We start from the raw sequence: 22,941 nt of genomic DNA on the forward strand, positions 1-22,941 counted from the left end.
CCCTGGTCGCATGCCCCTGGCCCGCTCCCACCTCCCTGGTCGCATGCCCCTGGCCCGCTCCCACCTCCCTGGTCACATGCCCCTGGCCACATGTCCCTGGCCCGGTCTCACCTTCCTAAACCGCACAAACCCCTGGCCCGCTCCCACCTCCCTGGTCGCATGCCCCTGGCCCGCTCCCACCTCCCTGATCGCATGCCCCTGGCCCGCTCCCACTTCCCTGGTTACATGCCCCTGTCCCGCTCCCAACTCCCTGATCGCATGTCCCCAGCCCACTCCCACCTGCCTGAACCGCGCCCACACCCCTGGCCCACTCCCACCTCTCTGATCACATGCCCTTGGCCCTCTCCCACCTCCCTGGTTACATGCCCCTGGCCAGCTCCCACCTGCCCGAACCACCCACACCTCCCTCTACCACTACGGGGTACAGCAGCAGTAGGAAGCTGTATTTATTGGTGCCTGCTCTCTGGCACAGGAGCTGCCAGCATTGAAAAGTTGGGGGATGGGCAACCAACACATTGGGATCCAGGGATCATATGAATTGTGAGAAGGGGAGTTGTTTAAGTCTGGTGGCCTAGAGGAGTTCAAGATCTTAGCTACAGAAGCGTTATGTCATAAATCCCGCACACTGAATAATTCCCAAAGAACAGGTGCGCCACTCCCAGGGTTAACCGTCCCAACAACAGACCAATTTAAACAATTATACAACATAACAAAGAAGCACTCTGTAAAATGCAGTCTAAAAGAAAAAAACATGATGACCATAACAAAAATTCCTTGAATTCTTTGCTATTGAACGGCAGGCCATTGTCTGATTTGAGAACAACGGGAATGACCATGCTGCAAGGTTTGGCATCAAGCCGCTTAATGAACTTGTCATGGGTTGTCGATGATTAGTTCTCCACCAGAGAAAAACACAAATATACATTAATGACTACCATGAGATAATGTCCATTTTCTAGAGGCCCAAAGACATAATCTGCAACTCTTTCCCAGGCATGGGCATGTAGGTCCGACATTGTCAAAGGATGTTGCGTCATTTTGGGGATAAGCAGTTGTAGAGAAGGCATGTTTTCAGTTCTTTCTCAACCTGTTTATTGGGGCAAGGGAACCAAACGCAGTCTCTTAAGACTCTTTTGGTGGCTGCAACACCAAGGTGTCCTTCATGAGCTAGTTCAATAACTTGCTGAGTAAGACTCTGGGGTATGGCGATTTCTCGTGCCTCTCAATATGATACCCTCTCGGGTGACAAACAGTTAATCCTGCACATTCTTGAATTTCTGAAATTCAACATCCTCGACAAAAGTTCGAATGCATGTCTTCCATGAGTGAGTTGAAATGATTTCTTTGAGGATAGGCATGTCTTTGTGTGTATCGGTGGCAGCAATAATCTGTTCAATGGATAGAGCCGATGGCGTGTTAGATCTCACAATAAAGTTAACATGCTCCTCACCCACTTTGGACGTTGAACTGTGGTGACGCAGCGGCACTTGTGTAAAGTAATCATCAGGGTTTTGATCTTTCCATGTCTTGTGTCCCCCTCTTGCAGTCGCAACCCCCACCTCTCAATGCAAGGGGGCATCTTAGCTTTTGGATTTCCAAAGATAGTGAGCAATGCCTGGTGGTCAGTGATATGGTGAAACGTTTTCCATATAGGCACGGTCAGTGTCAGACAAGCTTTGACTGGCATAGGCCACAATGTGTTTCTGAGCATTTGGATGACCATTGTGTTGAGCAGGAATTGTTCCTAGCCGCACCGGGCTCAGATCTACTGGGATCTCCGTATGTAGTTTGAGGTCAAAATTAGCCATTTCAGTTACATTCTCAACCACGTGTTTTATTCCTCTGAAACGTTTATCGCACTCGGGAGACCACTGGAAAAAGACATTTCACTTCGTTAACTGTCTCAATGGAGAACTCACTGTGGCAAAGCCACAAATGTATCCTGAGCAATAACTTGCCATGCCTAGGAAAGATCGCAGCATAGTTGCACCGTGTAGGGGGGGGGGGGGGGGCAGGTGGATGACGGTGCTTGTACCTTGTCAGGAGTCATTCCCCCTTATCAGAGAATATGTGCCCAAATAATTTAAGTTTGGTCTTGTGAAACTCGAACGTTGCTGGATTCAGAGTGAGACCTGCATCAGGAAGTAGCTGGCACACTTGCATAAGGGCCTTGTCGTGCTCCGTTCGCATTGTCCCAAATGCCAGTATGTCATCACTGTAATTGAAAACATGTGTAACAGGTTGAATTATTACACATCTAACATCCTGGAATATTTCTGCAGATAAAGACACTCCAAAACTCAGTCTTTTATATCTGAACAAACCAGCATGAGTCGAAAATGTAGTAAGGTACCTGCAGTTTTCTTCCAGTTCATGTTAATGGTATCCCTTGCTTAGGTCAAGACGAGAGAAAACTTTGGCTCCGTTCAGTTGCGTGATTGTGTCCGCTATGTGTGGTCCAGATGTCTTTCTCTCAATTGCTTTGTTGGCCTTGTGCATATCAACACAGATGTGCACTGCACTTCCACTGTCCTTTTTTGGCACCACCACTGAGGGCGAAACCCATGGCGTAGGACTGGTGGAGCGGTAAATGATGTCATGCTCCAACAGCCTTTCTAGTTCGTTCTCAATCGCTTCTTGTAAGTGAACAGCAATTCTACTGTGCGGTTGCGCAACAGGGAAAATGTCCTCATTGATAGGAAGATGCACTTTCATTGTCTTGAGCCTTTCTAAACCATGAAATAACGACGGGAACTGACTCGCAATGTCACACTGGGAATGAAGGTTGTAATTGAGGGATATCAGTCCCATGTCATAAGCAGTAGCAAAACTGAGCAGACAAAACACTAGATGAAGTTCCTTGAAGCACATGAATTTGCGCTTCCACTGATGTCGTTTTGCGTCACATGGTTGCCGTGAATGGCCCTTGACTCTAATGATTTTGAAGCAGCCCATGTGTATACCTTTTGTGTTTGACGGCGTAAGGCATCGCACAGGAGATAGGCTGTTGACCGTCTCCATTGGCATGTCCGCTTTGTCTTGTGATTCTTTTCTGGCTTTCGATCTTCTTTGCAAGCAGCTAATCCTACATGTGGTTCCTCAGTCACATCATTGGTGCACATCCATCATCTTCATCAGCATGTGATAATGACGTTGCAGAGTCTATAAATGATGAATTTGACGGCAAACAACTTCGTTTAGTTTCAATTTGTGGAACTGATGTTGTCTTTTGGCTTTGTGGGCAAGGTGAGAATGTTTCTGGAACTTTCTGGCATCCATTTTCTCTTCTCGCTATAACCGATTTGGTTTCTCTTTTGCTTTGCAGGCCATTTTGAAATGGTTTTGCATTTCACAGCCTTTACATGGCTGTAAAATGGTGGGACATTTACCTTCATGGGGAGATGGAAATCCACATCAGAAACACAACTTCTTTTTCTTCGGAGACATTGTGCATCTGCCTTGTGTTTATGCTTGCTTTTCATGATCAACACTGATTCACCTTGTGCTATTCCAGCTTCCATATCAGCAGCCTGTCGATGTGCACATTCTTCTGCCCTCGCGGCCATTAGCGCTTTCTCTAAACTGAGTGTCTCTCTCAACATGCGTCTACTGAGCGTGTCTGAAAGACAGCCATCGATGTCTCTAAGGTGCATGGCTTCTCCATCATTGAATTCACTGAACTTGCAGTGTTTTATTAGCACATCAAGACTCAACAAACGTTTCACCAGCTTATTGTCATGCTTGGTCGAAAAGGTTCTTTCCATAGTCAACTTTTGGCATCAGAATAAAAGCTTCTAACGTTTCCTTGATCTGACATTGATACTGTATCCATTTGTGATGTTTCCTTTATCACTACTTTCAATCCAGCAAGGTTCTTTAAGGACTTAGTGATTTTCTTTCAGCACGTCTATGAAATCATCGAACGTCTCACTCCATGCAGTCCACCTAGTGCCAATGTTCTGCTTCTGGCAGTGTCGCACGGTGGTTTCAGGAATGTGGCTGCTGTGTATTTTGCGCTCCCTTCTGCCAACAATGTGTTGACACGTGCTGTCTGGGTGACCGTGATAGAGGATGGTCCCTAGCACCGGCAACTTCTGTAAACACAACCCGTTTGTTTGTGCTTGGGTCTCCACGGCCGATCGATGGTCGTAAAGCGCTTCACTCTCTTATGTCGGTAAACAAGTTTCTGCTTTCGTACCTGGGTGTCACTGCCTTTAGCGTTTGCTTTGTATGATGGCTCTGTGTTATGATGTGGCGCAGTATCTCTTCTTTTGGCCTTAGCAGTGGGTTTGTGGCAGACTTTTCCAGTATGCTCCTCTGTAGGGCTCTCCACTTCAACAGCCATGTCTGGACTGGAGCAGGATTTTGACTCCATATACTCCAACTTCAGACTGCTTTCCATCGATTTGAGGTGCACGTGGCACGTATGAGCAGTTTGCTGCACCGTTGCGAATTCTCAGGGAGAGCAGTCTTGTTTTTTTTGGGACCCATATTCCCTACTCGTCGCCAGATGTAGCATCCTCGCGAGCCCAGGAGCATGCAAATGAACACGCCACACATAGAGCTCCATAACAAACGTCATTTATTCTTTCATGTACGAACACATACTGCACACATTACATCATGATTTTAATAGCCACACCTTAACACCTCCCAACAGATCATGTGATTTCCTTTTCAGTCCACCAGGGTCCTAGTGCTCCTAACATCAAAAACACTACATAAATGTTTGCCTGCCATCCACTTTGCATGGATGTATGATTAAACAACTACCACTTCAACAACGAATTCCTAAACCACGAAGGCTGAACCACGACCAAAGCCAAACCACTACTTTTTTTATCAGCGCCATACTATACCACGAAAATGAATTAATTGCCATGTTACCCTAATCTACCACTACGTTCAATTCTACGCAAGATTTAAACTTGAAACAATTGTATTTTAATTAAACAACACTTATTTAAAACTATTTTTTTAAAGAGACTTTTTTAATTTACAATCAAATTTTCATTTTTCTTTAAATAAAAACGAACTTACAAAGATACAGTGATCTATGGCAAAAAACTATAAAATATAATTCCTTCATCTTTTTTCTCACAGAAAATAAAATTATATAAAAATTGAATTCCAGAATATATTTTCATTTTTTTAAAGAATTTTCTCCTATAAAACATATAATTAACGTCCAACCACCCTTTTGTGACCATTTCAACTGTGAAAACCTTGATAGGAACAGTCACATCGAGCACAGTTCAAATTCGCACAATTTAAAATCAAAACTACAGTGCCATCTATTTGCCGAACATTTTAAATTTACATATAGTCTATTATTTAATCAACGTAATTAAAATAAGGAAATGTATAAATCAATTAAAAAAAATAACATTTGTATCTTTTTTATTTAATTATTCACACTTTCCTTTGGTTTTGTAGGTCGTGGTTCAGATATAGTAGTAGTTAAGGAGGTCGTGGTTCAGGTACAGGTCGTTGTTTGGGAGTCGTTGTTAAGCCCACTCGTTGTTAGGGATTCGTTATTAAGGTTGTTTCCCACTTTGCATACTAGACATTTACTAACCCAGAAACAAAAGTTTGAAGCGGTCAGTACATGACCAGCAGGGTGAAGTGTTCCCCGCAGAATGACGTCACGTGCAGGAGCCACCTCAGCAATCCGTGGTCCGACTTCACCTGACTTTCATGGTCTGTTGGGAAACTGTGCATTCCCCTCTAGGCCTTTTTGCTGTGAGAACAAAGAAACAAATCTTCGTTTCTGCCTGCTGCATATTTAAACCATTGGCACCCGTTTCGCAGGACTTTTATTTATTTATGCAGCTTTATATAGCGTGAACTTGGCCCTAAGGCACTGGCACACTTTTACCAGATTACATTGCATGTTTTATTTTGTTTTTTGTAGCACAGGGAGATTAGGTGATTTGCCCAGAATCACAAATTGTTGAGCCGAAGCTGGGACTTTAACCTGGTTCCCCAGTTCCATGGTTGGTAGTGTTGTCCCTGTGTGCTCAGTTGACTGAAGTCACCCCTCAAACCTTGGTGACCTAGGTACTGAGCAGACCGCAAAAAGCCCGAGGCAGACCCGGTGAGGGGACAAGGAACCTTTCTGGGCTCTTCTTTCTGCGCCACCTTGCTACAGCACTCTAAAAACAGCTGGCAGGGAACCGCATAAGAGATCCTGAGCAAGTGGTGCCTTTTTAGCAACTTTGAATGTCTCAATTTGTGAGTTCAAGTTCACAATTTAAAAACACAATGATTACACATCATAATCACAATAGTACTTCATTTGTGTGGAGGTACAGTGCATGTGATGTGTACAATGTCAGTATGTGACTGGAGGGTTAACCCAAACGGACATTTCCTCTATATCCCAGGATGCAACATACTTATGGCTTTACAATTGGTAAAGAACTTGGTGTTTGGAAACTAATCAGCCTGTAGACTTTCCATGCCACCATGTTGTGCACATATGCTCTTGTCGAGGTTTTGCTTCAGACAGAACATGTGCTGTCGCTTGCGAGACATTTTGTTTACTTAGACGGGGCTTTGATCCCACCCATCACTTACCTTTGGTTGGCTTCATCATCACTCTCCTTTCCTTGCTTCTCTTTGGTCAGCGTGTGCCGGCTTCACTTCCTCTTTGTGTGTGTTATCCCTGCCAGGAGCATGGTCCAGGGTACTGCTGCCTTGCTCTGTCCCTCCACTGCTCACGCTTTCGGAACTACTTATTTGTTTTTGTTTTCGCACTCCATAAGAGTGCATGTGTTTGCAGGCCATCTCCCCCACCCCAGTTTCCATTCCATTGCTTGCCCCCACCCTAGCTGCGGTGTTGCTTGCTTTCCCATCACATTCAACCCCTCCCGCAATGTTGCTCACACCGTCCCACCCACCCCCTTCTGTGTTATGGTTGCTTGCTATGTCCCATCGCCCCCTCCTGCATTGTTGCTTGCTTGTCCCATCCCACCCGCCCCCTCCTGTGCTGTTGCTTGCCCCATCCCACCGGCCCCCTCCTGCGTTGTTGCCTGCTTGCCCCGTCCCACCCGCCCTTCCTGCTCTGTTGCTTGCCTGCCCTGCTCTACCCATCCCCCTTCAGTATTGTTTTTGCTGCTTGCCCTGTTCCACCCACATTGTTGTTGCTTGCTCATTCCCTCCCGAGGGGTTGTTGCTTGCTGTGAGAAGTTGGCCTGGTATATGCTGTTCACTAGTTCTAATGACCACCTTGTACCATGCCAAGCAACCCTTATGGTGTGGTTGTAAGTCAACCTTTTCGGACTAGCTGCCCTAGTGGTAGCATAGGCTAAGCAGTCTTTGAGGCTAAACTCGTGAAGCGTGTTAAGCAAGCTGTTTTACCAAATGCAACCCCCTTTTATACCAATGAAAGGACACCACACAGATATATATTCAAAATATATATGTATTTATTTCTCAAAGTAACCCCTAGTCTCTTTATGAGCACAGGAGCACAAATCGTCAAACAAGATTATCACAAAATACACAGAAGTTGCACTTTATATGGATAGGCCCTGGTGGCCACTCGAACCATATACTAAAATAGTGGTATAAGTACCACGAACAGAAAAGGGAAAAGGCCTAGGGCCTCTAGAATCGCTGGGCCTACAAGGAGCTAACGTCAGTTAGTGACCAGGAGGTCCACGGGTGGCGTGTGCAGAGCAAATAGTCACACGCGTGCTCCCATAGGTTTCAATGGGTGCGTAAAAAGTACAAAGTTACTGCAAAGGAGATCTTCCGGGTTGACTAGGAACTTAAGATTTGGAACACAGGCACTAGAGATGTATTACTACACATGGGCACCGGAGTACCAGCTTTACCTCACCCACAGGAAGCGGGTGCATAGGCCTCAAAGTGCGTCGGGTTTCTTCTATCTGTTCCGTTGAGCCTGGGACAAAGATGCTGCAGGCGGTCGGTCCGGGAGAGATGCAGTGGATCCAAGAGTGGATCGGAGATGTTGAAGACCTGTAAGCAGAGGGGACAGTGTTCACAGTCACTAACCAGTGACCAGCGTGGCACCAGGTGGGTACCAGGCGATGTCGGGTGCAAACAGGTGGTGAGGGGTAGCTTGTCTCCGCAGCCACGTGGTCCCTGAAGGTCGACGACGTCCAGGAGTCGGCTCACGGGCTGTCCCACGCAGGCTCTCGCTGTCGGCGGTGTCGGCGACTTGGTCGAAGCAAACAAGCCTTGGCAAAAGCAATTGTAGGAGGATTCGGAAATCAGCTGTTGGTTCTGACCAGCAAGGTCAGAGGGATTGCTCCTTTGGAGAGGAGCAAGGGCCAGTCTGGAGCAACCAGACCAGCGGTGTTTTTCGTAGTGTTCGTCGCCAAGATGGCCACTAGCCAGCGGGCCAGCAACCGGTTAGGCGCGTTGAGTGGCAGAATGCAGAAGGGCCCCACGCAGATCGTGGAGATGCTGGAGGGCTCACCTTTGGTGCAAATGCTGCTCGAGGGTTGGGCTTCTCAGATCCCAAAGCACAACTTGGAGGGAGCCTCGGTTGTTGCACTTGTCAGCTTGTCGTAGTCGATCCAAGATGGCTGGCTCCACGTGTCTCGGTGCCTCCACGGGTCTCCTCTTTTCAGGGACTGTGGATCGGGCGGTGAGAGGTCTGGAGGTCCAGGTCTTGTCAGTCTCTGGGCTCGGGCTCCGGCGGGAGGCGGCGGCAAAGCGGACGTTGATTCGCTGGATGGTGCTTGCGTTAGCAAGGTGGTCACTCCCTGACCACAGGGGAGATTGGCTTCAGTCCTCTGTGCAGCAGAGCGTCGAAGTTCCCGTCTTCTTCTTAGTGTTAAGTTGATTCCAGGATGTCTGAAGTCTTAGGACACAGCTCCTACCTTTAAGCGGATTCTAGGGGCCGGACTACCTGCTAGGTCCCTCCCTATGGGTGGGACCAGGAAGGGGGGTGGTTACACCCCCAATCCTTTGTCCAGCTCGCCCCAGGCCCGGGACTGGTGTGCCCCAGGACCGGTTTGAACTGGCATATGCACCGAGGCTCCTTGTGAGCCACAGGCATGTCTGGTTTCTTTCAAGCCCTACCTGACCAATACACAAAATCCTGTCTGGGGTGGTGCACGCACCTCCCCTGGCAGGAAACCCTTTGTCCACACCTCCCAAGCTGGAAGGACTCCCAGCAGCAGGAGGGCAGACTTGTGTCTGTGGTGGCAGCATCCATTTTGTGGAGCTGAGGCTATGTCTGATTTTACCCGGGTTTCAGGTACTGTACATGTCGTGTCCCTCTAGAAGGGTGGAATGCTAACCCCGTCGCCAGAATTGGCGAGGGGTTAGTATTCCAATTCGTATGACACCTTACTCGACATGTTTTGATAAAGCCAAACCAAAGATAGCATTTAACCGCGAGGTCCATAATGCACTTAAGAGTATATGGTATGACGATATCTGGAAACAGTAGAAGGAAGTTGTTCCGACCACTGCAGACAGGCTCAGCTCATGCCAGAGCACCATCTCACATGGAACCAAGCACTCTGCCTTCAGGATTGTTAAGGCCTGCCATAGGAGTGACTTATAGGTTACCAGGTGTCCCATTTAAGGTTAGGTATAGGTATACTACACCTAAGTAAGAGGTGATTACACCAACTTACCCCAGCTGAGTGATCAGCCAGTTGTGTCAAATTGTTAGGCCAAGCCTGGGGTGGCATAATACATGCTTCAGCCCCTGGCAGGCCTTGGGTACACCAATGCCCTGGGTACCTAGTGTACACTGGTACAGGGGCTGACAGGGTGATCCAACCAATTGGGTATGTACCTAGGGTACATGGAGTCCATTTTAAAGAGAGAACAGCCAGGCTGAGATCCTGAATAGCAGGATCTCAGGCCAACTAAGTCGAAAAACCAGCTAGACACTAGGCAAAAATTTGGGGGTAACCATAGTCAGATATCCACCTTCCTACACAACCCCCCCCCCCCCCAAACGAAGGGAGATAAGGCTGACCTTGACCAGGTAAGCCTATATTGCCCAAGTGGCCATATAAGGAGGAACCAGCACTGGCATGGTTACCCCCTGTCTCATGGTCCACTAAGCAATCCCTCACCCTAAGGGTATCAGAGGGTCTCCACCATAGGGAATCTCTACCTTTGGTGTGTCTTGGCAAAGTAAAAGGCTGGTGTTGAGATGGAGTACTGAAGTGAGTGTCCTCAAAGTGAGGCCTCACCTTCCTCCAATCCCCCTCCACCATGGATGCCTTTCTTTCCTTAACTGAGTTGCACTGTGCTCTCAGGGTCAGCCTCTGGCTACCTAAAGCTGGAGGCTGGGTCCCTTTTGTGGGCTTACTGGAGGGACAGGTCAGGTCTGGGGCCCTAAGGTCCCATGTTTGCCTGTACCCAACAGAATCCCTCTGGGGGAGGTCCCTAACTACCTGTAAAGGAGATCCCTCAGGAATGTTTTTACCCATCACCTGACTAGGGCTACTAGCCAGGCAATCCTCATTCTTTTGATGGGGGGGTTCTTGTGGACAGGGGCCCCCTTGGGGTCCACTGGCCTCCCTGACCTCTGCAGCCCTGGGCTGACTGAGGCAGGGTAGAGAGAGGCAGGCTACCTGCACCAGACTGGGTCCCACCTTGGAAGGGGCCACTGACATCAGAGGCTCTGCCAGGCCAGGCCTGGCTACCTCTGGGGCAGTTCCTTCACAAGGGGCGAGGTCAGATCCCTGAGGAGGCTGACCTTTTCCTAATGTCTGGGGAGAGGGAGACTTTTCTTCCTCCCCACTACTCTCAGTTTGTGTGGAGTGATCCATTGTTTCAGGCTTCACTACCTCTATGTCAGTCTGAGTATAGGCTGAGACCATTACAGCCTTGCCAACCTTTTCAGGGGGGCACTCAGTTTGTGTTTGAGCTGTGACTGTCACAGCTCTGCCAGTCTCTACAGGGAAGTCTGTCTGTGCCTGGGCTGTGGCTACCACTGCCCTTCCAACCTTTTCAGGGAGGAAATCTATTTGGACAGGGGTTGTGAATGGCACAACCCCCCTACCCTTTTGTGACAGGCCTACCATTTTAGAATGGGTGTCTTGTTCAACTCCAGCCCAAGCTGAGAGTTCTAAGTCATTCCCCAGTAAGCAGTCTACAGGCAAGGTTGGGGACACTGCTACCCTTTTAGGGCCAGTGACCCCTCCCCAGCTGAGACATACCTCTGCCATGGGATGACTGTTCTGTTTGCCATCAATGTTAGTCACCTGGTAGGAGAAACCAGGCAAAAGCTGCTCAGAGGGAACTAGCCAATGGGCCACCATTGTGATGCTAGCCCCAGTGTCTCTGTAGGCCTCAGCTTTTGTACCATTGATGTAGGGCTCCTGTCTGTACCTACCCAAAGTGTTGGGACAGGCAGTGAAGTTGGCAAACCCCATGCCACCATCACAGACAAGAGTGGTTGCTGTAGGGGAATTGGCTAAGCCAGGGTCCCCCTGTGTACCCCAAGTAAACCCACCCAGATTTCTGGGGGCACTCCCACCACCTGGGGGATTACTGCTGACAGTAATAGGTGGTGTGACAGGAGTAATTGGAGGAACAGTTTTGTTTTTAGCCCTTGGGCAACCGCTGTCAGTTTTCCAATGCCCAGGAGTTTTACACTCATGGCAGTAGGGCTTTTTAGCTGTGGTAGAGGAGGGAGCTTGGGACCCACCACCCTGTGTGGAGTTTTGGGGCCCTGAGGAAGGTTTCTCTTTTTCTTTATCCCCACCCTTCTCTTGAGGCTTGGTGGTATCTTTCTTTTGGTCACCACCCTGGTTTTTAGGCCTGATCCTGGTCCTGACCCATTTATCTGCCCTCTTTCCCAATTCTTGGGGAGAGGTCAAATCTGAGTCTACCAGGTGTTGATGGAGAAGCTGGTTTTGACAATTACTTAAAATCTGCTCTCTCATCATCAAATTGTACAATCCTGTATAATCAGACACCTTACTTCCAAGCAACCAACCCTCCAAAGCCTTAGTGGCACATTCCACATATTCAGACCAGTCCTGAGTCTGTGTCTTCTGGGTGTCTCTGAACATTAACCTGTACTGTTCAGTGGTTAAGCCTAACCCATCAACTAGGACACTCTTCAGGACTCTGTAATTTCTGACATCCTCTTCTCTAACAGTGAGGAGTCTATCTCTGCCTCTCCCCTCAAAGGAGAGCCATAAGATTGCTGCCCACTGGTCTTCAGGAACCTGCTGCACTTTGCAGGCTCTCTCAAGAGCAGTCATCCATTTGTGGATGTCATCCCCACTTTTGTAGGGGGGCACAATCTTGGACAGGTTCCTATTGTCAAAGACCCTATCTTTGTCCCTAGGGACATTGCTGCCACCAGTGGGTATAGACCCACTCTCTCTAGGTTGCCTAGCCTTATTCAGTTTTTCTTCCATCAGGGCTACTTCTAGCTCCTGCTTCCTGATCCTCAGCTGGGCTTCCTGCATTCTGGCCTCATGTTCCCTCCTCTGAGGGGTGGTCATCCTTTTCCTGGAGTGACCTTGAGAGCCTCTAGAGCCATGAGAAGCATTGGAGTCACCTGAGCGATTCCTTTGCCTCCCAAGCCCTGTGTTAAGTCCACTGGGGAGATCCAATGGGGTAAACCCATTGTCAGTCCCCAATAGCCTTAGTTTAGCTGGGCCAAGTATAATACTTGGCACTGGGCTAGTTCTCCCTTCATCATCACTACTTTCTGTATCCTCACCACTTTCCTCCCCTGTAGTATGATTCTCATCTAAGGGATGGCTATTGGAACTGGGTACCTCTGTAGTATCTTCAGAAGGGGGGCCTCCTGTTCCTGACCCTAAGGGGGCTAACTGGGAAGCTTTCTTGAGTTCTCTCTGATTCTCATCATTTTGTAAGAGTTCTCTGAGCTCAGCAGAGTTAGGGTTCTTGGGCTGTTTAAGGCCTCTAAGAGTTGCCAAATGCCTGAGCTCATTCTGGTTAAGGGTAGCAAAGCTGGATGGTGCCCTCTGGGGGTCACTCTCAACAGAGATGGGTACCTTGGACCCCTCTGCCCCGGCCATTGCTCTTAAGTGTGGGTGGATGTGTTGCAATCTACCTACACTTGGGTTTACCTACTAAACCTATCTAGTAGTTGTAGTCAGGGTGTGCTACTCCCTTTGCTCTACAACAACTAAGTTCAGTAGAACTTATGTATATCTAATCTTGTTTTATATGTACCTACAGGTACCTATGTGATCTTTCAATTGGTAACCAAGAGATTACAATGGTAAAACACAGCAAGCTCAAATCCAACCGCTGCTCACCAATGTGAGAAGTTGGCCTGGTATATGCTGTTCACTAGTTCTAGTGACCACCTTGTACCATGCCAAGCAACCCTTATGGTGTGGTTGTAAGTCAACCTTTTCGGACTAGCTGCCCTAGTGGTAGCGTAGGCTAAGCAGTCTTTGAGGCTAAACTCGTGAAGCGTGTTAAGCAAGCTGTTTTACCAAATGCAACCCCCTTTTATACCAATGAAAGGACACCACACAGATATATATTCAAAATATATATGTATTTATTTCTCAAAGTAACCCCTAGTCTCTTTATGAGCACAGGAGCACAAATCGTCAAACAAGATTATCACAAAATACACAGAAGTTGCACTTTATATGGATAGGCCCTGGTGGCCACTCGAACCATATACTAAAATAGTGGTATAAGTACCACGAACAGAAAAGGGAAAAGGCCTAGGGCCTCTAGAATCGCTGGGCCTACAAGGAGCTAACGTCAGTTAGTGACCAGGAGGTCCACGGGTGGCGTGTGCAGAGCAAATAGTCACACGCGTGCTCCCATAGGTTTCAATGGGTGCGTAAAAAGTACAAAGTTACTGCAAAGGAGATCTTCCGGGTTGACTAGGAACTTAAGATTTGGAACACAGGCACTAGAGATGTATTACTACACATGGGCACCGGAGTACCAGCTTTACCTCACCCACAGGAAGCGGGTGCATAGGCCTCAAAGTGCGTCGGGTTTCTTCTATCTGTTCCGTTGAGCCTGGGACAAAGATGCTGCAGGCGGTCGGTCCGGGAGAGATGCAGTGGATCCAAGAGTGGATCGGAGATGTTGAAGACCTGTAAGCAGAGGGGACAGTGTTCACAGTCACTAACCAGTGACCAGCGTGGCACCAGGTGGGTACCAGGCGATGTCGGGTGCAAACAGGTGGTGAGGGGTAGCTTGTCTCCGCAGCCACGTGGTCCCTGAAGGTCGACGACGTCCAGGAGTCGGCTCACGAGCTGTCCCACGCAGGCTCTCGCTTTCGGCGGTGTCGGCGACTTGGTCGAAGCAAACAAGCCTTGGCAAAAGCAATTGTAGGAGGATTCGGAAATCAGCTGTTGGTTCTGACCAGCAAGGTCAGAGGGATTGCTCCTTTGGAGAGGAGCAAGGGCCAGTCTGGAGCAACCAGACCAGCGGTGTTTTTCGTAGAGTTCGTCGCCAAGATGGCCACTAGCCAGCGGGCCAGCAACCGGTTAGGCGCGTCGAGTGGCAGAATGCAGAAGGGCCCCACGCAGATCGTGGAGATGCTGGAGGGCTCACCTTTGGTGCAAATGCTGCTCGAGGGTTGGGCTTCTCAGATCCCAAAGCACAACTTGGAGGGAGCCTCGGTTGTTGCACTTGTCAGCTTGTCGTAGTCGATCCAAGATGGCTGGCTCCACGTGTCTCGGTGCCTCCACGGGTCTCCTCTTTTCAGGGACTGTGGATCGGGCGGTGAGAGGTCTGGAGGTCCAGGTCTTGTCAGTCTCTGGGCTCGGGCTCCGGCGGGAGGCGGCGGCAAAGCGGACGTTGATTCGCTGGATGGTGCTTGCGTTAGCAAGGTGGTCACTCCCTGACCACAGGGGAGATTGGCTTCAGTCCTCTGTGCAGCAGAGCGTCGAAGTTCCCGTCTTCTTCTTAGTGTTAAGTTGATTCCAGGATGTCTGAAGTCTTAGGACACAGCTCCTACCTTTTAAGCGGATTCTAGGGGCCGGACTACCTGCTAGGTCCCTCCCTATGGGTGGGACCAGGAAGGGGGGTGGTTACACCCCCAATCCTTTGTCCAGCTCGCCCCAGGCCCGGGACTGGTGTGCCCCAGGACCGGTTTGAACTGGCATATGCACCGAGGCTCCTTGTGAGCCACAGGCATGTCTGGTTTCTTTCAAGCCCTACCTGACCAATACACAAAATCCTGTCTGGGGTGGTGCACGCACCTCCCCTGGCAGGAAACCCTTTGTCCACACCTCCCAAGCTGGAAGGACTCCCAGCAGCAGGAGGGCAGACTTGTGTCTGTGGTGGCAGCATCCATTTTGTGGAGCTGAGGCTATGTCTGATTTTACCCGGGTTTCAGGTACTGTACATGTCGTGTCCCTCTAGAAGGGTGGAATGCTAACCCCGTCGCCAGAATTGGCGAGGGGTTAGTATTCCAATTCGTATGACACCTTACTCGACATGTTTTGATAAAGCCAAACCAAAGATAGCATTTAACCGCGAGGTCCATAATGCACTTAAGAGTATATGGTATGACGATATCTGGAAACAGTAGAAGGAAGTTGTTCCGACCACTGCAGACAGGCTCAGCTCATGCCAGAGCACCATCTCACATGGAACCAAGCACTCTGCCTTCAGGATTGTTAAGGCCTGCCATAGGAGTGACTTATAGGTTACCAGGTGTCCCATTTAAGGTTAGGTATAGGTATACTACACCTAAGTAAGAGGTGATTACACCAACTTACCCCAGCTGAGTGATCAGCCAGTTGTGTCAAATTGTTAGGCCAAGCCTGGGGTGGCATAATACATGCTTCAGCCCCTGGCAGGCCTTGGGTACACCAATGCCCTGGGTACCTAGTGTACACTGGTACAGGGGCTGACAGGGTGATCCAACCAATTGGGTATGTACCTAGGGTACATGGAGTCCATTTTAAAGAGAGAACAGCCAGGCTGAGATCCTGAATAGCAGGATCTCAGGCCAACTAAGTCGAAAAACCAGCTAGACACTAGGCAAAAATTTGGGGGTAACCATAGTCAGATATCCACCTTCCTACACTTGCCCTCACCTGTTATTTGTGTCCCTGCTTCTCTGTCCCCTGTGCAATGCTTTCCTCTGTACTCCATTTCTTTAGATGAGTGTGTTTTTTGCATTCTGTGCAGAGATGAGCCCACACACTGTCCCAGGACTCTGGTACCAGCCCCACCCTCATAGCTTCGCATTTAATGGGCGCAAAGAAAAGGGGCTTCTGGCAGTCCAGTCCATTTTAGGGGCATTGCTTATTTTCGTTTGTTTCACTGTAGGTGGGCATATCCCTGACCAAGCCCTTCAAAAATTTGTGGGACTAAATCTGCACACTGTAGGACTTTCCACAAAAGCAGGAGCCTACTATCTAGATTTAGGGAGAGATGTGACCTGATGGCTAGAACTGCCAACTTTGGATCTGGGGAACTAGGTTTGAGTCTCGGCAACGGCTCAACATCCTGTGATTCTGGGCAAATCACTTCATTTTCCTGTACTTGAAAACAAACAAAAAATGTGTAATCTGCTCGTTGAGTTTAGTTCTTCAAGGGAGAAGAATGTAGGATGGAATTAGAATGGAGAAGGTGCTTCTGGTTGAACTGAGTGCCGGTTGGTGCTGTGTCTGCTGCTTGGTCAATTGCATTGTTCGGAGTGGAAATAAAATGAAGAGCTCTTTCCAATGGGGTCTTATGCTCCTTTCGAGAGCTCTTCATTGGCGACGAGGAGTGGGCTTTCGTTCCGCGGCCCCCATTCTTTTGTTGGGGATTGGCCGAGTCTACTCTTAGAGGGCAGTCTTTCCCGCGCGGCCCGCAGTGGCGAACTCCTCGAGCTGGGACGCAAAGGAGGCCACTGAGGAGGATTTCCCGGTTGTTGCTGTGTTGGGCCAGGATTTTTTGAGGTAGGTTGCACATTGTGAGTCCTTTGGACGTATTTAGCCTTGTTTGGGTTTTACCCTTGCATCCATCCTGCATGCGCGATCAATGCCATTTTTGGATGGGTCCTGGGTGACATCAGCTGATATAACCACAGTCAAGTCTTATGCTCACGCTCACACTTGCATGTGTGTTTGACCCCATTTTGGCTCCGTTCTGTGCAGACATCAGCAAAGAGACCGAGTTGTGCACGAGTCCCGCCACAGGTGCGATTCGCGAATTAATGTTTAACGGCATTCTCCACATATTGATTGGGAACAATGGAAGGTGGTGTTTGAGGCTCATTTGGAGGTCATTGGGGGTGAGGTATTCATGCAAAGGAAGACATTTGCTATTTTAAGGCACTCTATAGATCCTGAGAGAAGAGAAATTCTAATGCATTTACCTGTATCAAATGTGATGGGTGATGGGGATGTTTGTACGCTGCTGCCATTAAAATGCTTGATACCCGTTTTAAGGAAAATAAGAAGAATGTGATAATGGAGAGGCAGACATTATATGTTAGACATCAGTTTCCAGGAGAGTCTCTTGACTCTGTTGGGGCTGCACTTCCAGTAATCTGCAAGGCCGGGAATCCATCAGCATTCGCAGGGAGGACCCTGCAATGCAGCTATTTGAGGAATCCTCGTTTAAAGTAATCTTTGTAACCAATATATATTTAAATCAATAAAATGTATCACCTACAAAAGGTAGAGTTCTCCATCCTGAAAGTGCATTGGTACATGACTTCTTACACGAAATTACCAGTAACCTCTGAACAGAAGAAGGGACTCCAGAGGTCCTGGTCGCACTGTGTCCAAAAGGCTGCTTTTCATTTCCGTCTACCACAGGAGAGGTCCGGCAGATGTGCAGCCTCCACTCCACTGGTCTTACTTACAGAAAACCTCAGAGAAGATTTGAAGGAGTCAGCGGCGGCTGGTACAAAACGGGAGAGGCGGGGCAGGGGGGTTGGGGTGATGTGAAAATAAAAAATAAAAATCCCACTACCTCCTCTGCAGGGCTGCCGTCTCTCTCTCTCTCCTCTGGCGTCGTCTCTCCCCTGGAAGCAGAAAGCACCCAGGCTCCCCTAAGCTAATCATGACGCTGCTGTCATCATACCAGCAGCGTTGTGATTGGAGTGGTTCGGTGCCTGGGCATGTTCTCCACCCAGGCTGTGCATTACAGCCCAGCGGGGAACATGCTAATTGTGCATGACTGGTTGCCCGGCCCAAGAGAGGGAGCCAAACCACCATGCTCACTTAAGTGCCCCAACCACTCCTCCCCCTGCTGGCTGACAGACAGCCCAGCCCCACCCCCAAAACTGCCTCAGTAAGGAAAAATAAAATAAAAACGTGGTAGTATCACTTTATTTTTCCTTTTTCCACTGCTGAAAAGCAGTGGGCGATGTTCCTCTGCCTCAGCAGAGGAGTTGCCACTGGAAGGAGTGTGTGGAGGCAAGAGGGTGCCTAAATGGAATGGGTGTGTGTATGTGGGAAAAGACAAAGTGATGAAGCCCATGTAAGTGGGCACAGATGTTTAAGAGGTGAACTCTGGGAGTAGGATGAACAGAGTCCCATTCAACAGCACGGCAGAGCAGCCTCAGCCTCAGCCTCAGCCTCATGAGGTGTTCTGGGAGTTCATTCACTCCTCCTTTAAGTGGGAAGCATTCGGCCTACCTCTGTAAGCTGAGAGGCGCACTCTTCTCCTGCCATCAGCTGTTGATCACTGAAAAAGGTCCCTCCTGAGTTGGTGGCAACACTCAGAGAGACAGCTGTCTGAATCTCTGCATCTTCTTCGCGCTGAGAGGCATCAATATGTGGATAAATTGAAAGAGGAGGGTGGCATCTGGCAAGCGAGGGTGCAGCAGTGTTCTAGTCAGTCCAGAGTCCTGAAAGCCAATCAGCAGCACCAACAAACACTGGAAGAACAGGCACGCCTGGCATTGCAAGTGAGACAGCTATCTGAATCTCTGCATCTTCTTCGCGCTGAGAGGCATCAATATGTGGATAAATTGAAAGAGGAGGGTGGCATCTGCAAGCGAGGGTGCTGCAGCTTTCTGAGCAGGTCCAAGCCCTAACCAGTAACCAGGAGCAAAGTCGGAGCCACATTATGCAGCTGCAGGGCACCTTAATAGAGCTTCAGAGCATGTCACCCTAGCCCGAGGATCCGGACCCCCAGGCTCCTGAGGGCCCTTCAGAACTTGAGCTGTCCTTGCAAGCAGCGGTGCCGACACGGCAGCAGCTTATAGAGGAGATGCAAACCTGCTTTGAAGCCCAAGTTCGGGACAAGAGGGAGCTGAGACAACTGAACCAGGTGTCAGGGAAAACCTTTTACAACTCCCCAGGGCAGCTAAAGAATTAGCAGTTTCTCAGGAATAGATGAAATGTATTTGTAGGTACCAATGCTTGCTGGCCAGCAAGGAGACGAGCAGACACGAAAACGGTGTGCGTAACAGAGACCGGCTTCTATTCCTCGAGTCACTCTTGTGTGGCCTTTATATACATTACAGAAATGCAGCCACCAGCACAAACCAACAAGCATTTGCAATGCAATAGGTTTCGCATTTGCGAGAGTTTGAGCTATTGGCATTGTAAATGCCTTTTATTTATGCGTTTCAAATACTGCAAGCTGGGCGTAAACAAGCACTTTGTACTTATAACCCTTGCTTATGAGAAGCAAGGCTGGCAGTCTCTTTTACTGCCAGCCTTGCTTCCCGTGCAGGTTTAAAAAACAAATTAATAAAAGGCATTGTTATATATAATGCCAATAGCTCCAACTCTCGCAAATGCGAGACCTATTGCATTACAAATGCTTGTTTTATTTTGAGGTGCAGGCGCTTCTTTAATGCCATTCATAAAAAAAAGTAGGTGCAACAACTTCATCGCAGATTTCATGCCTAAGTATGTAACTTGGCGTTGTGTGAATCTAATTTTGAATATTCCACCGTTAACCCAGGTTTCTGACCATTCAAAAATATTTGTAATCATAAGAAACCAGCTAGTACTTTTCATCTATAACTAAAATGTTCCACATAAATGTTCTTAAGGTAAGTAGGGAGGGGCTTGCTTGATTTGGTGTGACAGTTCGCTGTTCCTCCGATAACAGACGCTCAAACATGATCCCTTCTTGGGCCATTATCACAAAAAAGGGGAATGCTGCCACTGGAGTTGAGGTTTAAAGCACTGAGATCAGGGATATCCAGAGGTGCAAACCCCTCCCGGGTACCTACCTCAATGCCCGTTGAAGTGATCCCCTTCCCCTGCAGACCATTACCTCTCCTTCATAGTCTCCCATGGTGTTCCCGGTTCAGCCGGTGCTCTTAGCAAGATACCGCGAGTAGTGGAAAAGATCGGGCGCAGCTATTTTACGTCACTTCCGTTGCGCTTGCCAACACCGACCGGGGACAAGAAGTGTCCTTCAGTCTCTAAAGACGCTTGTACTTTTGCTACCAAATCGGACCGTTCAAAGAAATCAACAAAGCGTGTCAAAAAGTGAATCAAACTTATTTGTCTTACGAGTATATATGCCTATTTTAGTTGAAGTCAGACTAAAATAATAGACCATTCTTCTGTACCAGTATATAAAATAAAGTATAGTTAATGAAAATCGTTCTAATGTTATTTTTAAATTACCTGCTACTTGGTATTATGTAGCTTGTCTACTCCACTGCTCTAATAAACAGTCTTCTCTAAGATGGCTATCAAACTCACCATCTCAACCTCTTCCTTGTCAAGTTATTTAATGACGCGGTCTCTGCTTAGACGCTGACCTGCCGGAAAAGCGCTACAGTGCAGACGGGTTTGCTTTTCTATGCTCCAAACAGGGCTTGCTTGGTTGGCTTTTTCATGACTTCCGCCTCTGAAGCAGCTATTGATTGGCTGAGATCCGCGGGATATTAACAAACCGTGACCCTTGTTTGGCTAACTTCAAAGCTAGGATGGCGAAGAAACTGGAATGACAGGAAGAATGTAGATGATGCTAGAGGCCTGAAGTACGGAATGGGAGATGCTGTGTAAATTGTGTTTTATCTCTATATAGCGCTTTCCGTATCCTTAGCGAGACTCAGTATAGGGAATGGATAAGGGAATTTGAGCCAACGTTGGGACGACGATGCATTGTGTTGGGTAAATGCACTAGGTGATGTATTGGAGGTGAGAGAGGTCCAGAGTAGGTGAAAGTCAGATGTACCACGCATAGGGATGCAAGAAGCGCAGTGCATGTGCAGTGGTTGAAAGGCACAGTTCAGAAAAGGGAGTGGGAGCTCTGAAAAGGAGGTGAGTAAAACATCGAGAGAACGAAAGTTTCACGAGAATACACCCGATTCCAACAGGAGGCTTTCGGTTTTTTTTTTCTTCAAAAAATCGCTTTGCTTTGTTCTTTTAACTGCACCAATAAACTTTGGCGAGCAACCATGCGTCAGAGCGTGGTGAGCTCCAAAGGCTCCTTTCGCCTTTTCGTCCGGCGAAGCACTTTCTTATCTTTAGGGAGGGCCATCTGGCCCTACCTATAGATAAGAAACTGCTTCACGACAGAAGGAAAGCAGGCAAGCCAGTCTGGGTGGGTCAGACAAAAAAGCAAATAGGAGGCACCCCAGAAAGCTTATTCCCAACGGCAGGCCACCATTTATCATAAACGGTGATGCAAGCCAATGGGAATAAGGGGCGGGGCTTCAAGCCCTTTTCAGAAAGTACTCATGTGCATTAAAGTTCGCCGAGCGAGCTGCGCATGTGTGCAGCAACGCTAGGTGAGACCTAAAAAGGACACCGTGCCAAACATGGGCAACCATAGAAATGCAGCATGGGCACAGTGCCAAATATACAGAGATGACGTGTAGGCATCAATGAACAACCTGATGAGCAAAACTAATGTGGGAGATAATATATATATATATATATATATATATATATATATATATATATATATATATATATATATATATATATATATATATATATATATGTGTGTGTGTTCCAACACCAAAAGTAGGAGGAGCGTCTACTGCAGTTGGAGAAGGGGGTAAAGCTATACAGCAAGGACAACATGGACTGACAACAGATCCCGTAGAACATGCAGTGATAAGACCACCATCAGCCGTGCACCCAATCAGAACCCCAAGCTGAGGGAGCCGCTGGCTGAACTGCAGCATGGCTTTGTCAATCTGACAAATGAGAACATGGAATTGATGCAGCGTGATGAGTATTACCGACACCTGCAGCTGTATACAACTGCACACCAGACCCTGGCCTCAGAGAAGGAGGAGCTTCAGCGGCAGGATCTGCTGCAGGTGCAGCTCATGGACCCCCTGCAGCATGTTGGGGTGCAGGGCAAAGTGAGGGATGAGATTCACTTAATAAAGCTTCAGCAAACTCAGGAGAGCATTGGAGTGATGGCCAAGGAGAATGAGGACATGAGGTTTTAGAGCAGTCGGTTAAGTGAAGAGCTTGATACTGGAGCATTCAACAGACTACATGCTGTTGGGGTTGAAAGCGAAGAGGCTATAGCTGAGGAGGTGCAGAAAAGCTCACTGGACATTCCAGATGACTTTGAGAGCCGAGAGGGGATAATCTTAGAGGACAGCCTGTGCTGCGCCGTCTGCAGTGGCGCACTCCTGGAACTGAGACGCGATGGGCGACACTAAGGAGGGTTTCTCGGTTGTTGTTGGGTTGGGGTGCCATTTTCTGACGCGGGTTGCATAGTGTTCATCCTTTGGGCGTTTTTAGACCCGGTAAGGTTTTATGCTCTTGCATAATGTATCTATGTATATGGTATTTCTGTGTGCACGCTTGACATCATTAGGACGGGTCCTGGCAGACATCAGCTGATGTAACAATGGTCTAGTCTTACGCTCACCCCCATACTTGCATGTGCGTTTGACACCATTTTGAATTGGTTCTGTGTAGACATCAGCAAAGATAAACTGTGAGTTATGCACAAGTCATGCCACATATTCACGCTTTGGCATTCATGTTTAACTTCATTCTGGATGAAAGAGGTTGATTTTACCCATCCTTGTAGCACACGTCTCACACTTATTTTTTGGAGCAATTTCGAATTAACGAGGAATAC

The 22,941-nt window shown here is 48.3% G+C and overlaps 1 protein-coding gene, 1 long non-coding RNA gene and 1 pseudogene across 3 annotated transcripts in view; 2 read left to right on the top strand and 1 right to left on the bottom strand.

Annotated features, from left to right (window-relative positions):
• Positions 1-22,941, bottom strand: part of LOC146788938 (uncharacterized) — a 186,044-nt gene that overhangs the window by 157,560 nt on the left and 5,543 nt on the right. The gene's annotated exons all lie outside the window — the stretch shown is intronic.
• UBE2E1 (ubiquitin conjugating enzyme E2 E1) overlaps positions 1-22,941 on the top strand; it is a 461,740-nt gene that overhangs the window by 50,259 nt on the left and 388,540 nt on the right. The window lies entirely within an intron of this gene.
• LOC146788940 (golgin subfamily A member 2-like) lies at positions 18,437-22,513 on the top strand (annotated as a pseudogene).

The sequence above is a fragment of the Triturus cristatus genome, chromosome 10 (assembly GCF_964204655.1).
Source record: "Triturus cristatus chromosome 10, aTriCri1.1, whole genome shotgun sequence".
In the NCBI taxonomy this organism is placed as follows: Eukaryota; Metazoa; Chordata; class Amphibia; order Caudata; family Salamandridae; genus Triturus; species Triturus cristatus.